The following is a 15,350-nucleotide window of genomic DNA, read 5'->3' as shown; positions in this document are numbered from 1 at the left end:
TTAGGCGCCCTAAGGTATCGGGTTGTTCCAAAATCTTCTTTAGGGGGGCTTTGCTCAAAACCTGTATTGGATGAGCTTGGAAATACGACGAAGCCACCGTGCAGTCATTACCAGGGTGATGGTGACCATGAGGAGATATCTAGCTTCTGCTCCCTAGAAGGTGCGCCAGGTGTAGTGTACAGGCTTTCGGAACCCTTGACCTCACGTACTAGGGCCGACGAGATCGCACGCGGGGATACTAATAAGTAGAGATTCAATGTTTCCTCACATTCAGGTTGGCTGAGAAGTGGTGGGTTGGGGAAATACCGCTTGAGGGTCTCGAATGCTTGGTGGATTTGGATACCCCAAGTCTTCATACCTCGTTAGCATTCCATGGTGAAGCCATATTGAGTATGGCTTCCACCTTCTCTGGGTTAAATTTTGTTTCCCACTTTGAGACCATGAAGTGCAAGAATTTCCCCCACCTAAAGCCAAAGGCACATTTTGCTGGGTTGAGCTATATCTGGTATTGTCGGGGCACTGTGAAGGCTTCGCGAAGTCAGTGAGGTGTTGTTCATGGGTTGTACTCTTAATGAGGAAATCATTCATGTAGACCTCCATGTTTCTCCCTATTTGATTCTTGAACATGAGGTTGACTAGATGCTTATAGGCGGCCCCCACATTTTTCAAGCCAAAAGGCATGGCCAAGTAGCAATATAATTCTCTGTTAGTGATGCACGACATCTTTTCTTCATTGGCGAGCTTCATGCAGATCTAGTTATATCTTGAGTAGGTGTCCATGAAGCTTAGCATGTGATGGCCCACGGTGGAGTCTGTTATCAGATCAATCCAAGGGAGTGGAAAATTGTCCTTCGGGCAGGCCTTGTTCAAATTCATGAAGTCGACATACATCCTCCACTTATTGTTGCCCTTTTTTACCAACACGACACTGCATAGCAAGCCTAGGTAGTGTGCCTCTCGTATGAAACCCACTGTTAATAGGCAATCAACTTCTACAGTGATGGCGATGCTCTTCTTAGCACTAAAGCTCCATTGTTTCTACCTGATTCCTTTTGCTTTTGGGTCCATGCTTAGGTGGTGTTGTATTATACTTGGGTCAATCTCGGGCATGTCCTCGTGATCCCAAGCAAAGACATCTTGGTGATCTGTGAGAAGCTGTTTCATGGCACACCTCATTTCATGCGTTTTGCTACCAATCTTGGCTGTAGCTTCAGGGCAACTCAAATCTAAGGGTACTAGCTCGATTAGTTTGTTTGGCTCAACCTACCTGAGGGCCTGCTCATCTAGGATTTCTCCCTTTGTCGTGGTGTATTTAGGTGTGTGTGTGTGTGGGGGGGGGGGGGGGAATGTGATTAGTGTCCGGCCCATCTACTACATGGATCCCCCCCCCCTCCTACCTCCAATTCTTGCTTGTAACACTTTGGTACCGAGACTTGCTCCCCTTGAACTTCGCCAACTCCCATGGGGGATGGGAATTTAATTTTGAATTGGTAGGTCGACGTTACTGCCTTTAAGCAGTTGAGGGTAGGTAGACCTAGTATGTCATTGTACGACGAGGGAGCCTTCACCACTATGAAGTCGGCCATGGTTTAGCCTATATAAGGGGTTTTGCCTGCCAAGACTGACAGGGTGAAGGTCCCTACTGGTTGAACCATGTCCCTAAAGAATCCTTTCAATGGCATGGGCGTCGGCTGCAAATGGGCATGATCAATCCCCATTTGGATAAAGGCATGCCAAAAGAGAATGTCGGCAAAGCTTCCTTATCAATGAGAATTCTCCTGGTGGTGAAGTTGGCGACCAACATGGCTGCTACCAGAGCGTCATCATGGGGGTAAAGGACCCCTTCCTCATAAGCTTTTCTAAAGGAGATAACTAGTGCAAGGTCACCCCTTCTTTGTTTGGCGGGGCAATGATCTACTGAATACACTTTTTGGTATCTCACCCTCCTGGCGTGTACTCTCCTCCCAGATGAGGCTGTGCCCATTCCGGCAAATTCTCCAACAATGGTCCTGATTTAACCCAGTGGGGGACCCTCTCGAGGTGGTGTCTGAGGGTGTGTGGTGGCCTCTGCTTTATTGGTATCATTCCTGGGCTTTCATCTCTTCTTGGCCTATTGAACCTCTTCACACTTCTTTCCCACTCTTTTATGTCGCTTTACTATACTCGTCTCCAGTTGGGGGGTACGGGGGTGTTGGACATTCCAGCTTTTCTTTTTTCTCCTTCAATGAAATACAATCTGCAGTGTTGTGGGTTATGGATTAGTGAGAGGTGTAATAGCTGCTACTACTACCCTGGTAGTTAGGTTCTGGGACAGCTAGCCGATCTTCCTTTTGGATGGCAAGTGTAACCCTGTAGAACCGGGGTTCTAGGCCCCTTGAGGGGGGCATTTTTTGCCTTCTGTTGTCATGTTGCTCCTTCCTTATCTTCTCAGGGACCTTAGCCCTGCTCGATGTCCTACCCTTCTCACCTGCCTATTCTAGCTCTATTTTTTAAGGCTCGATCAAGGCCTGGATTGTGTTCTCTATATTGATAAAGTTGTCGACTTGATCCATGAACTCTCATAGTGTGGTAGGAGTTTTTCTTACCAACTTTGCCATGAATTGGGTTTGGGGTGATTCTCCCCCCAAGAGTGCTGCTAGGGTGATCTTTTAATCCTAGTCATCTGTTGTCATATGCTACTTATTGAGCCTAGACAACTATGCCTTTAGGCTTTCATCCTCCGTTTGTTTGATGGTTAGGAGGGACGCTATAGCAACCAGTACCACACTCTCGCCGGTTCCTTCAAGGTCAATGGGAAGGCTTTGCAGGCGATCTTCCTGGGAAAACCATGTAAGGTATTGTGGGCTCTAAAAGTTTCTAGGTATTTGAGGGGGTCCCTAGTTCCATCATACATTTCCATGAAGGAAACTTTGAATTTAGGTGGTAACAGCACAACCATCACCTCTGTGCTGTAAGGTAGGCCGGTGCTGGTGAGGAGCTCGTCCACTGACAACGATGTGCCCATCCTTTTTCCATTTCCTGGTACTTTCCTTTAAGGCTACGTAGCTCGTTCTACATATTCCTCATTTCCTCATTAGTGTCACCTGCTTCTCCTGCATTATGAGACTTGACATGTTCATCGTGGCTTGGCCCAACATCATCCTTTACTCTGTTGGTGTATACCCTGTGGGTCTCATTCTCTTTCTAGAGTGTCGCCACTTTTGCAGTTAGCTTGCCTACAAGTTGCTCAATTACCATGAACCTTACTTCCATAAATGCCAATGTTGCTTCTTATTGTCCTTGAGTTGTCTAAGATCGGGTTGTCACACAAAAGACACATTAAGTCTATAAGAGATCCCATAGGCGAGGCCACTGTTAATGTCGTGTTTCATACGCTTGGACCCAGATTCTAGCAACTCGGGTCAAGGTCCTCTTGTCCACACACAAGAGAAAGTAAGGGAGGCTCGGTGGAGTTTGGGGAGCCTCCAATGCCAAAGTCAATCAATCAACTTAGTGAGTTGTGATGGAATCCAAGAGTCCAGAGAGAGAAATTTGTACCTGGAGGATGGCTTTTATAAGAGGTTCCTGGGAGACATCCCGTACTCTAGGTCAAGGGTTCACATCACCCCCTACAATAGCCTAGTTATGGCTCTTTAATGCGGTGTGGAGTTTGGGGTGGCGCCATTAATGTGGCATGACTTCTCTAGTGGCACCTCACTGGTAGATGATCGGCATCATCATTCTTCATACCCTTCATTAGAGAATTAAGGGCTGCTCGCATTCCCACCCTCTTGCCGATATAGATCCTTTATTGCTAGGTGTCATAGAGAGTGTCAAGGGCAGCAAGTCTCGTCTGCCCCTATTGATCTCTTTTCCTTCAGTGTCTTGCATAGGCCCAATTGATGGATTGGTAGAGAGATTCCCCTTCCACAACTCATAAAATTCGTCACATGGATAAGGATTTCATATTCATAACTGTCCTCACACATATGTTCATCACATAGATATAATGGTCATCACACAGATGTCTCACACAAAGATAACATGTTGCACTGGAGAAACATCTATTTGGCCAACCAGCTCAAGGACACCACATTTGATATATTCAGGGGATTCTCCTTCCCACCTATCAGGTGAGGCCAACATGATACCGCTTCACCCCAATAATCACAACAAATTCTTTTTCTCGTATGAAATTGGTGGCAACGTTTGGCAGGAATGGTTCAAGGAATTTCATGTTCCGTCCCCTGATGATCGACACACATTATAGACTTCTTACATAGAGACAATGATTTCTCACTCAGGGATAATGCTTTCTCACACAAAGATAATACTTTCTCACACAGAGATAATGATTTCTTACATAGAGATATGAATGAAAACTGTAAAAACATGTATGGTCTCGAGAATTTGCAAATAAATTTAAGAGTAAACAAAATGAAAAAAAATGGATTTATTCATGATTAGAAAAGGGAAAGGTTAAAAAATTACATATGCCTATTATATACAACATTTACCCAACATTTCGTAATGTTGTACTAGAAGCTAACCTACTTCTTAGTGTCAGGATCACTACGTTGCTGCTCATCTCCTTCATTGTTTCTTCTGAAGAATCTAGCTCCACAAGTATTTAGGTGTTTTAGAAATCAAAACTGAGATTTTGCCCCATTTCCAAATCTCTTCTATAGGGTGGGACTATCATATGTCATTTTGACAAATTTCTGACTCTAGGTATGATTGGATAGAGTCATTTAGCCTCAATTTTCATACTGTAGGATGATAGAAACACATGGCTAGGCCATGGTCCACATACCTGATCCTCAATCCTTCCTCGAATGAGGGTCTCATACATGGTGTTGGGTCATACCTCTGGATTCATGTGAAAAGATTTGCTAAGTCATAACTACTCCTGCAAACCCACCTCAGACGTGACCCTTCAAATGGAGTGTGGGTTTTTGCATATGACATTACCACTCATTTGAGCACTTCATGGATGTGGACAAGGACTTTATGCCAAACCACATAAATTTATGTGTCTATCTCTTCATTTAAATTTGTATATTTATTTATTGTTTATTCTCATGGATGAAGGTTTGAGCACCATATCGTTGCCCAAATCACCATCATCAACTGAACCATCTCCATGGGCCGGGGATGACTCTTTGCTCCTGTTTTGGACTGTTGTGTGAATTTATACTTTAACATCCTGTGTACATAAAATTAATTATTAATCTATTAATATTCTTTCACAATTATCACATTGATTATTAGTCAATTAATATTCTAAATTTAACAATATAAATTCTAGACTTTTTGTAACAATATATATGATTAATATAAAATGATATATATCTATCTATTTAATTATATAAAAGTGAAGTTTTAATTGCTTACTTGGCATTCAGTCCGCAATACTGTGAGGGCGCCGCCATGAGGAGCTACGGTCCATAATGCTTTGTTGTTGTGGTGCTCTGTTTTTGTGGGGCTAAAATAGGGGCATTTAGTTCTTCTTCATCCATGGTTGGTTCCCTCTACGTGCGGCTGTCTCAAGGGTGCAGTCTTCATGGACAGAGTCTGTGCAATTTCAGAATTCAAAAAGAGAATTGAACCGAGTCTGTGCAATTTGCAGATCTTATTGAAGAGATATATGTTCTACCATCTGATGCATACAAGGATTTGCAAATTATGAAGATAAAGCATACATTGAGAAATCCATAACGATGAGAAGAAGACGGTGCGGGAGAACCACTGATCTAAGTATGGAAGTCTAGAAGTCTGCCGCGAAGTATGTGGAAGCGAATCGAAGTGTGTGGAAGTGAAGTAGTTCATGGCCATGTAGAAGGAACTACTTATCTAACTAGTTCGTGGAAGTGAATCAAAGTGTTTTCTATTGATCTACGTGCATGTTCCTCTGGCCATTAATTGCTCATTATATATTTTGTTATTTTCTCTCTTCCTTTGGCCAAATAGTAAGATCTTTACTGCATCTCTTCTCACATAAAAGCCTGATACTGATTTTGTATGTAGTTTTATTTATGCTAGGTTGCTAGAAATTATAATTAATTTCTTTTCACTTTTATATTTAGTACTTGGCAAAAGATTCTTCCTTCACAATAATACAATACGTTTGTTGCATGTAGGGATATCATCGCCATGACAACATATTGTACTAATGTCATCAACCGCCTTTAGTGCTACAGTTGTTCCTCAAGCAATACTACTTCATGACTATGGGTAATAATATTTTACACGGCTTGTTAACTCAATACATACACGACACAATAATAGTAGGTTATAGTTTAATCTTAATGGGTTCGGGTGAAAACGGGTTGATCCGTTAAGATACGATTACTTAACGGGTTGATAACGGGTCAACCAATTTTGACCCATTATAACCCGTTATGACACGTTAAGAAAGTTAAAGTTACAATTATACCCTTATACCTAAAAGTAAAATTGTTAGAATTTCAATTTCGATATTTTTATTGTTTAGATTGTAATTTTGGACTTGTAGTTAGTTTTATAATTTTTATAAATATTGTGATTTTAACATTTATATAAAATTATGCTAAATTTAATTAGGTCAAGCGGGTTAATTTTGGGCCTATTCAACACATTTACATAAACAGTTTGAAATAGGTCGTATTGTATTTTGTTAACCTATTTCATAATATTTACTAATAGGTCAAAACGGGTTGACATGACCATTATGTTAATGGATTGTGTTAAGATTTGAGATTTTGATATGATAAGTTTAATGAGTTGGGTTAAGGTTGAGCTATATAGTATAATATACATACTTTGACACAACACGAACACAATCCGTTAACACGATTTGACAGCTCTCTTCATGACCAAAATAATAATGAGGAATGGAAGGTTCGGGTGAACATGTACTTGTTGACTCAAGATCTTTGGCAAGACATTCAAGAAATCGATGAACCCTTTTTGGGAAAAGGACAGGAGAATTTCATGGCTTTACATGTGATCTGGATTTCATGCGGCCCATAGCCATTTCGGATATTAAAAACGTTACAATTGCCAGAAAAGCTTGGAAGACTTTGAAAGATACGTATGGAGGGTGGCATGTAGCTATCGAGCAAGGTCTCTCTCTCTCTCTCTGGAAGTCTAGAAGAGTGCCAAAGTGTGTGGAAGTGAAAGTGACTTAAGTGTCTAAGAGAGACGATGTCATTCTCATTCAATCCGAGTACAAGATGTTTAACACGATACCATTTTCACATAGTCATGGACGTCAGTTTCGGATTAGGTAAATGCTTCCTCTATTTCCTTCTTATTTTTAATGATTTTCCTTTAGTATTGATTTCAGGTTCTTTTGATTTTATTCAGAGTTTTGTTTTTAGAAATTGGATCTTTAAATTTTTAGTTGGAATTTTTTCTTTTTAGGACTTCCTTCCAACTTTTCTTTAAAAACTAAAAAGTGTTAAGAAATTGGCAAGGTGAAGCATATGTTTTCTCTATATCATACTAATATAATCTATTTTACATTGTTTTAAATTGAACAATCATATTGGAGGGATCATCCCAACCGAAGGGCCCTGGAACGTATAAGAAGGCCCATGGTATAATAAAAACCAAGAAGCCCAGAGGTCATAGAGAGATAGTCAGGAAGAGTTTGAAGAGGGATGTGCATGGCACCACCTTTAACGGAAAGATAAAAATAGCAAGAAGTGATGCGATTATTCAAAATCCTAAGTGGTGATCCCTTTCGATAAATCTTGAATGAGATATATACAGCAAACGAGTCTATATATATAGGTAATCTTTGATAATTAAGGATGATTCGAATACAATGACCTCCTAATTGACTTAAGTATTGGAGTGTTTACAGGAGAAGCCCCCCTCAGGTTTCATCAGCGAATTACAGACTCACAGTGGAAGATTGGAAGTGAGACACGTCCCTCACATTTGGTGCCGTCTGTGGGATCGTGTGATTCAGCGTGATTCCCACATGCCAATTTTAACACGTTCAGTAGCAAGCCGGACGATGGACGCCTTACCTTCATCTGTGGAAGTGTGACTAGCAGTAGCAAAGGAAAAATTAAGATAGGCTCTCGAGGCCATGGGAATCTTACAAAAGGAGAACGAAGACTTAAGACAGAAGAACACCAATTCTCGTAACATCGATGTGCCCGCTCACAGTGAGCAAGGTGAGGGAGAGGCACATTGCATGGTCGAAAAGGATACTAAACGAACAAAGAAAGAAAGAATGCATGACGAGTTGAAGGAGCTGGCGAGAAAATATGAAGAGATGGCAAAAAGGATGGGCGGTTCTTCCTCAATGGAGAGTTTACTACACCAAACAGATCTGCCATACAGTGCACGTATTATGGTTGTACTGCTCCCGCCAAAATTTAAAGTTTCCCAAATAGATATGTATGATGGGTCCAAGGACCTGGTAGATCATCTGGAAAACTTTAAAGCTCATATCACGCTCCACAGTTTCCAAGAGGAGATTGCGTGCCGAGCTTTCCCTTTGACCCTAAAAGGGACCACTAAGGGGTGATTCGGGACCCTCAAACCAAATTCAATAGATAGTTTTGAAGAACTAGCAAAATAGTTCTTAACCCAGTTCATGCCTAGTAGGAGACGACGACATCCAGCCGCCTACCTATTAAAGGTTAAGCAAAAGGAGGATGAGAATTTAAAAGCCTACTTGGCCCGTTTCAATAGAGAATGCTTAACAACGAATGACCAAGATGAGAAGATCACCCTAGCCGCCCTTTTAGGATGGGTATGGCCGCACAGTCCTTTTATGGTAGAGTTAGCCCGGAGGACTCCTTCCACCCTTAGGGAGTTTATGGACAGGGCGGATGATTTTGTCAATGCAGAAGATACTTTGCAAGCTTTGGTGGACCCTTGTAAAGAAGATACCAAGATTGAGTGGAGAAATAGGCAGGCTGATAAGAAGGGTAAGCCAAGTAGGCAAGAAAGAGCGAGGGAAGGGCGATTAGATTGCGACCTCAGACTGATGCACAATAATCTAAGCATACGAGAAGCGGAGAGAGAAAAGGAAAGTCGTCCTATCAAAATGGGCAGTCGGTACTGTAAGTATCATCAGACGAGCTCACACTGAACTGAGGACTGCACGACCATGAAAAAGAGGTTTGCTGAGTTAGCAGGAACCGGCGAGTTGGAGCGAATGGTGGCAGAGCAGTCAAAACCTAGAAGGCGTCAGGAGACTAGGTAAGGAACAAGGCGGAGTTCCATTCCAAAAAGGAGGTGTCACGCTAATGACGGCCAAGACAAGGGGGTGAGATAGCCCCCAAGAGGCAACAGGAACAGGGCACCCATATGCACAGAAGGCAAGATACGAAGAATTTTTTGTAGGAGAAAGAGCGTACAAACAACCAAAGCTTAGCAATGAGCGAATGGTGATATCCTTTCAAAAGGCGGATAGGGAAGGAGTCCTATACCTGCATGACGATGCTCTAGTAATTACCCTGGTAATAGCCAATTATACAACCAGGCGAGTGCTAGTAGACAATGGGAGCTCGGCTGATTATATTGTACTGGGAAGCGTTTGTCAAAATGGGGATCAATGTTGACGAACTAAGGCTATCCCCTACACCGTTAAAGGGTTTCTCAAGGGATACCATCCAGCCTGTAGGGGCAATCACGCTTCTGGTAACTGCAGGAATGGGGATGCAGACAGCAACCACCATGACTGATTTTCTAGTAGTAAAAGCGCCTTCCTCTTACAATGCTATATTTGGAAGACCGACACTCAACCATTTGAGGGCGGTAACATCCACCTACCATCTCAAGATGAAGTTCCCAACCGATGGCGGTGTGGGAGAGGCTAGAGGCGAGCAGGCCCTGGCTCAAGAATGCTATGTGCAAGAACTAAGGAAAGTCAAGAAGGAAGTCTGCATTGTGGCAGGACAAGATGGGGCCTTGCTGCCCCTTCCACCACCTATAGCGGTAACTTACGAGAGAGACATAGAAGTCAGGGATGACTGGGGTCAGCGACATGTAGAAGTCAATGAATCTCTAGAGCTCGTGACATTATACACTGACCGCTCTGGGACTACAACCCGTATCGGGACACAAGTCCCACCAGCAGCTAGAGAAGCCATGATACAGTTGTTGGTAGAACACAGGGATATCTTCGAGTGGAGCCATGAAGAGATGCCCGGTATAGACAACAAGGTCATCGAGCACTGCTTAGGCATAGACCCAACGCGCAAGGCAATGCGACAGAAGAGGAGATCGTTTAGCGCAGAAAAGTACGCCGCTATTAATGAAGAAGTTGAAAGATTGCTCACAACAGGCTTCATCAGAGAAGCCCACTACCTGGAGTGGTTATCCAACGTTGTCATGGTGAAGAAGGCAAATGGGAAGTGGAGAATATGCATAGACTTCACAGATTTAAACAAAGCTTGTCCGAAAGATAGCTTCCCTTTACCGTGCATCGACGTCATAGTAGATGCTACAGCGGGGCATAATATGTTGAGCTTCATGGATGCGTATGCAAGATACAACCAGATACGGATGAATGCAGTAAACGAAGAAAAGACATCGTTCATAACAGATCGAGGGCTATATTGCTACCAGGTTATGCCCTTTGGCCTGAAGAATGAAGAGGCGACCTACCAAAGGCTGGTGAATCGAATGTTTAAGGAACAAATTGGGAGATCTATGGAGGTATACGTGGATGACCTGCTAGTAAAAAGCAAAGAGCCCGCCCAGCACCTCGTGGATTTGTGAACGGCGTTTGGAGTCTTACGTTGTTATAAAATGAGGCTAAACCCAACGAAGTGTGCTTTTAGGGTCCAGTCAAGAACATTCTTGGGCTTCATCGTATCTGAAAGAGGAATTGAAGTTTCTCCAGATAAGATAGAGGTCATAATCAATATGAAACCACCAAAAAATTTGAACGAGACTCAACAATTGGCGGGGAGAGTGGCAGCCCTGGGTAGGTTCATAGCCAAGTCAACAGATAAGTGCCACCCTTTTTTCCAAATACTGCGGAATGTACATCCTTGGAATGAGCAGTGCGACGAAGCATTCGAAAGGTTAAAATAGTATCTGGCCAATTCGTCCCTTTTAAGGCGACCAAAGAAGGGTGACGTACTTTACGCATATTTAGCAGTCTCCCCGCACGCTGTATTCGCCGTTCTCGTAAAGGAGGAAGGAACCATCCAACATCCGGTGTATTACGTGAGTAGAGCACTCAGAGGAGCGGAAGCAAGGTATCCTTGAATTGAATTAGTAGCATTTGCCTTGGAAGTGGCGGCTAGGAAACTTCATCCTTATTTTCAAGCCCACACAGTAAGGGTACTGACAGAGGCTCCATTGGCAAAAATTCTGAGGAAGCTGGATTGCACAGGAAGGCTGATAGGTTGGCCAATCGAGCTGAGTGAGTTTGATGTAGAGTATGAGCCAAGGAAAGTAATTAAAGGACAAACGATGGCAGATTTTGTAGCAGAATTCTCAGACTTTCCCCAGGAGGAAGCAATAACACCATCAAGGAAGCAGTGGGTGTTATTTATAGACGGATCATCTTGCCGGATAGGCGGAGGCCTAGGGATACATTTATTGAGCCCTAACGGCCAAGAGAGGTATTACATGGCCACACTGGCATTCAAAGTAACAAACAACGAAGCTGAATATGAAGTGCTTATAGCGGGATTGTCTGTGGCCGCCCAAATAGGGGCAACCTAAGTAGATGCCAGGTTAGATTCACAAGTGGTGGTAAATCAAGTTTTGGGCCTATACGCTACGAAGGGCGACAAATTAAAGAAATACTTGGCAAGAGTTTGGGAAATACGCAATCTTTTCTCATATGTCGCTATAACCCAGATATCAAGAGTAGACAACGAGGTCGCAGACAGGCTGGCCCAAGCGGCATCAGGAGGGGAGGAAGAACCCCTACCATGGCAAGTAGAGAGGAGGGTCATTGAGGTCCCAGCAATTGGCACAGAGGTAGGAGTCCTAAGGTCAAGCATCCCAGATTGGGCGAACAGGGTAGTAGAGTACTTGGATGGAGGAAAATTGCCAGAAGCAAGAGAAGAGGCAAGAAAGATAAATAAAAAGGCAGCTCGATTCCTACTCATCAATGGAATCCTTTATAAAAGAGGCTTCTCCGTCCCTTTGCTGCGATGCACCTCCGTACAAGAAGCATAATATGTCCTAACCGATACACAAGGGAATATGTGGAAATCACTTTGGGGGAAGAACCTTGGCTAGAAAAGCAATCCGAGCAGGATATTACTGGCCTAATGCTCTAAGAGACGCACAGGAGTTCACCAAGAAATGTGCAAAATGCCAAACTTACGCACCCGTACCACATGCCCCTCCAGAGGAATTAATATCGGTGATAGCACCATGGCCTTTTGCCCAGCAGAGGGTAGATTTGGTGGGACCCTTCCCGCCAGGAAAAGGTGTGTTAAGTTCATGATAGTCACCGTCGATTATTTCACAAAGTGGGCAGAAGCAGAGCTATTAGCAACAATCACAGGCAAAGCTGTGACAAAATTCTTGTGGAAAAATGTTGTCTGTAGGTTCAGAATTCCCCAGGGTATTATAACCGACAATGGGCGCCAGTTCGACTTAGACCGCCACAGGGAATGGTGTACTGAGTTAAGGATCAAGGCGAAGTACTCCTCCCCAGGCCACCCCCAAGGAAATGGTCAAGCTGAGGCGACAAACAAGGCGTTACTCTCAATCCTTAAGAAAAAGGTCACGGAGAAGAAAGGGGATTGAGCAGACGAACTTCTAGGGGTACTCTGGGCATACAGAACTACAGCAAAAACTCCGACAGGGGAATCCTCGTTTACACTAGCATATGGATGCGAGGGGGTTACACTAGTGGAAGTAGGGTTACCAACCTACAGAACGAGCCAATTCTCGATTGCCCAGAATGACAAAAAGATAGAAGAATACCTCGACTTACTCGAAGAAGAAAGAGAGATGGCAGAAGCTCGGATGCTGCACGAAAAGAAGAAAGTCGAGCAGTACTTCAATAAAAGAGTAAGGCCCAGGACTTTTAAAGTAGGCAACCTGGTCTTGAAGAAAAGCGGGGTGACTACCCAAAGTGAGGGGAAGATGGGACCCCGATGGGAGGGTCCTTATCTAGTAGTAGCCAACAACCGGCCTGGATCGTACCGGTTGAAAGATAGCGAGGCCAAGGAACTACAACACCCATGGAACACAGAGCACTTAAAATTTTTTATCAATAACTTTCATAGTATTTGTTGGTTTAAGCATTCATTTTCTTTATTTTTTGTCTGATGTTTGTGTTATCACTATTTATGAATATACTTCATTTTGTTCATTGAGAATTCTGTACAGAGGAAAAGGTTCCCAGGGGTGAATATAGGTTCTATGAAAAGATAGGCGAGAAAGGTCAGGGACCACTCGACCCTAAACACCAAAAGCAAGCCCTAGCAGCTTGTGGTGCCATGAAAAAAGGGCGCTTAGGTCCTCAGACCACACCGACCCTAAACACCAAAAGTAAGCCTTAGCAGCCATTGGTGCCATGAAAAAAGGGCGTACGTCCTCAGACCACGCCAACCGTAAACACTAAAAGCAAGCCTTAGCAGCTTGTGGTGCCATGAAAAAAGGGCGTGTAGGTCCTCAGACCACGCTGACCTAAACACCAAAAGCAAGCCTTAGCAGCTTGTGGTGTCATATAAAAAGGGCGCGTAGGTCCTCAGATCACGCTGACCCTAAACACCAAAAGCAAGCCTTAACAGCTTGTAGTGCCATAAAAAATGGCGTATATGTCCTCAGACCACGCCGACCCTAAACACCAAAAGCAAGCCTTAACAACTTGTGGTGCCATGAAAAAGACAATAACTAAAAGGACGCAGTAGCCTGAGCATTCAACAAAGCAAATCAAAATCCATTGTTATAAATGTACAAGATACAAAAACACAAGAAAACTATCCATAAGTAAAGACATAAGGGGCAAAACGGTTAAGGGGCATTGTCAAGTGGGAACGCTAGGGGTACGTGTATAAAAGCGTCAGGCATCTCCTTTTGACCAAACTCATCAACCTTGCGGCGGGCAATTTCCTCAGGATAAAATAACCCTCAGAGTTTCCCTCTCGAAGACTCTCCTCCAAGGACCTGCAACTGTCTTGAGAACGGGCCAGGTCTCCATGAAGAGAGGACAGTGCCTCATCACGGGCAGCAAGCTCAGAGTTCAAGCGAGAGCTCTCAGCCTTAAGGTTCTCTTGAGCCTCGAAAAGTTGCAGCCTGGCTGAATCCATCTCAAAATGGAGAATGGACAAGGAGAAGTCATCTTTAGCCTTGACCGCACTTGCTAGACGGGCAGCCTCGCGTAGCTCCAAGAGTTCAGCCTTGCGCAGCTCCAAGAGTTCAGCCTCGCGCATCTCAAGGTTGCCTTGCAAAGAATGGGAATAGCCCTTAGATTGCTCTAACAGGATCTTCAACTCCTCCCTCTCCTCGGCCAAAGCTGCCAATTCAGCTCTGTCAACTCGCCATCTCTCGGAAGCACGTTTGGCTATGTAGCATAACTGTCTACGCTCTTTAACCTCCTCCTCAATACGGGAACGATCAGCTACTATCCACGCGGCCAAGTCATTAATGCCTTGCAAGAAGAAAAGTAACCAATATGAAGAGAGACTAAGATATGAAAGGAGCATATGCAAAAAGGAACAGAAGGCATGGTACCTCAAAGAGCCAACTTCTCAAATGAGTAGCCATCTGGGCAATAGCCTCAACCTGGGATTTAATAGCTGTCAAAGAATCACCACCGCTGGCATCCCCCCTCACAATCTCGCTAGGCTCTGGGAGGGGTGCCTCTGCAGGCCTCACGGATGAAGCCATCGTCCTCCCTGATAGATCAACCAAGCGCAAAGGGGGTAGAGGAGGTGGCGGGTAGGCCAGGTCAGCTTCACGAAGATGGGCGTCTTCCCTCAAGAAATTCACCCACTCCTCCTCAAGGAAGGAGTCAATATCCCCGCCAAAAGAGGAGGCGTGGAGAGAAGGGAGAGAGATTCTGACCCTGCTACCAATTGGCAACAGGGTATTTCCCCCAGAAATTGTGTCCGGCAAACTTTTTGAGCAAGTTGGGTGTGAACCAACCTTGCTGCCCACTTCGACCTGGCGTGAAGGGACATTCTTTGTGGCACCTTCCGCCCCATTGGAAGGTGAGGCTTCTAGTGTTTCCATGCGGCCACTTATGGGCAGAATAGTGGCCGCCTCAACATGGGCAATGGTGGCAGGAGGGGGTTAGCAAGCTCCTGCCGCGGTAACCAAGTCAAGATTATGGGCAGCGACCACTTTTGCACCCAGCTTGATTGGACTAACCCGCCCCTCCAGCACAGGAAACTCAAACACAGGGGCAGAAGCCAGGACATGCTCTTGCGTCCTAGGCACAA

This window comes from Carya illinoinensis, chromosome 15, assembly GCF_018687715.1.
Source record: "Carya illinoinensis cultivar Pawnee chromosome 15, C.illinoinensisPawnee_v1, whole genome shotgun sequence".
Classification (NCBI taxonomy): domain Eukaryota; kingdom Viridiplantae; phylum Streptophyta; class Magnoliopsida; order Fagales; family Juglandaceae; genus Carya; species Carya illinoinensis.
This window is presented reverse-complemented; position numbering follows the sequence as displayed.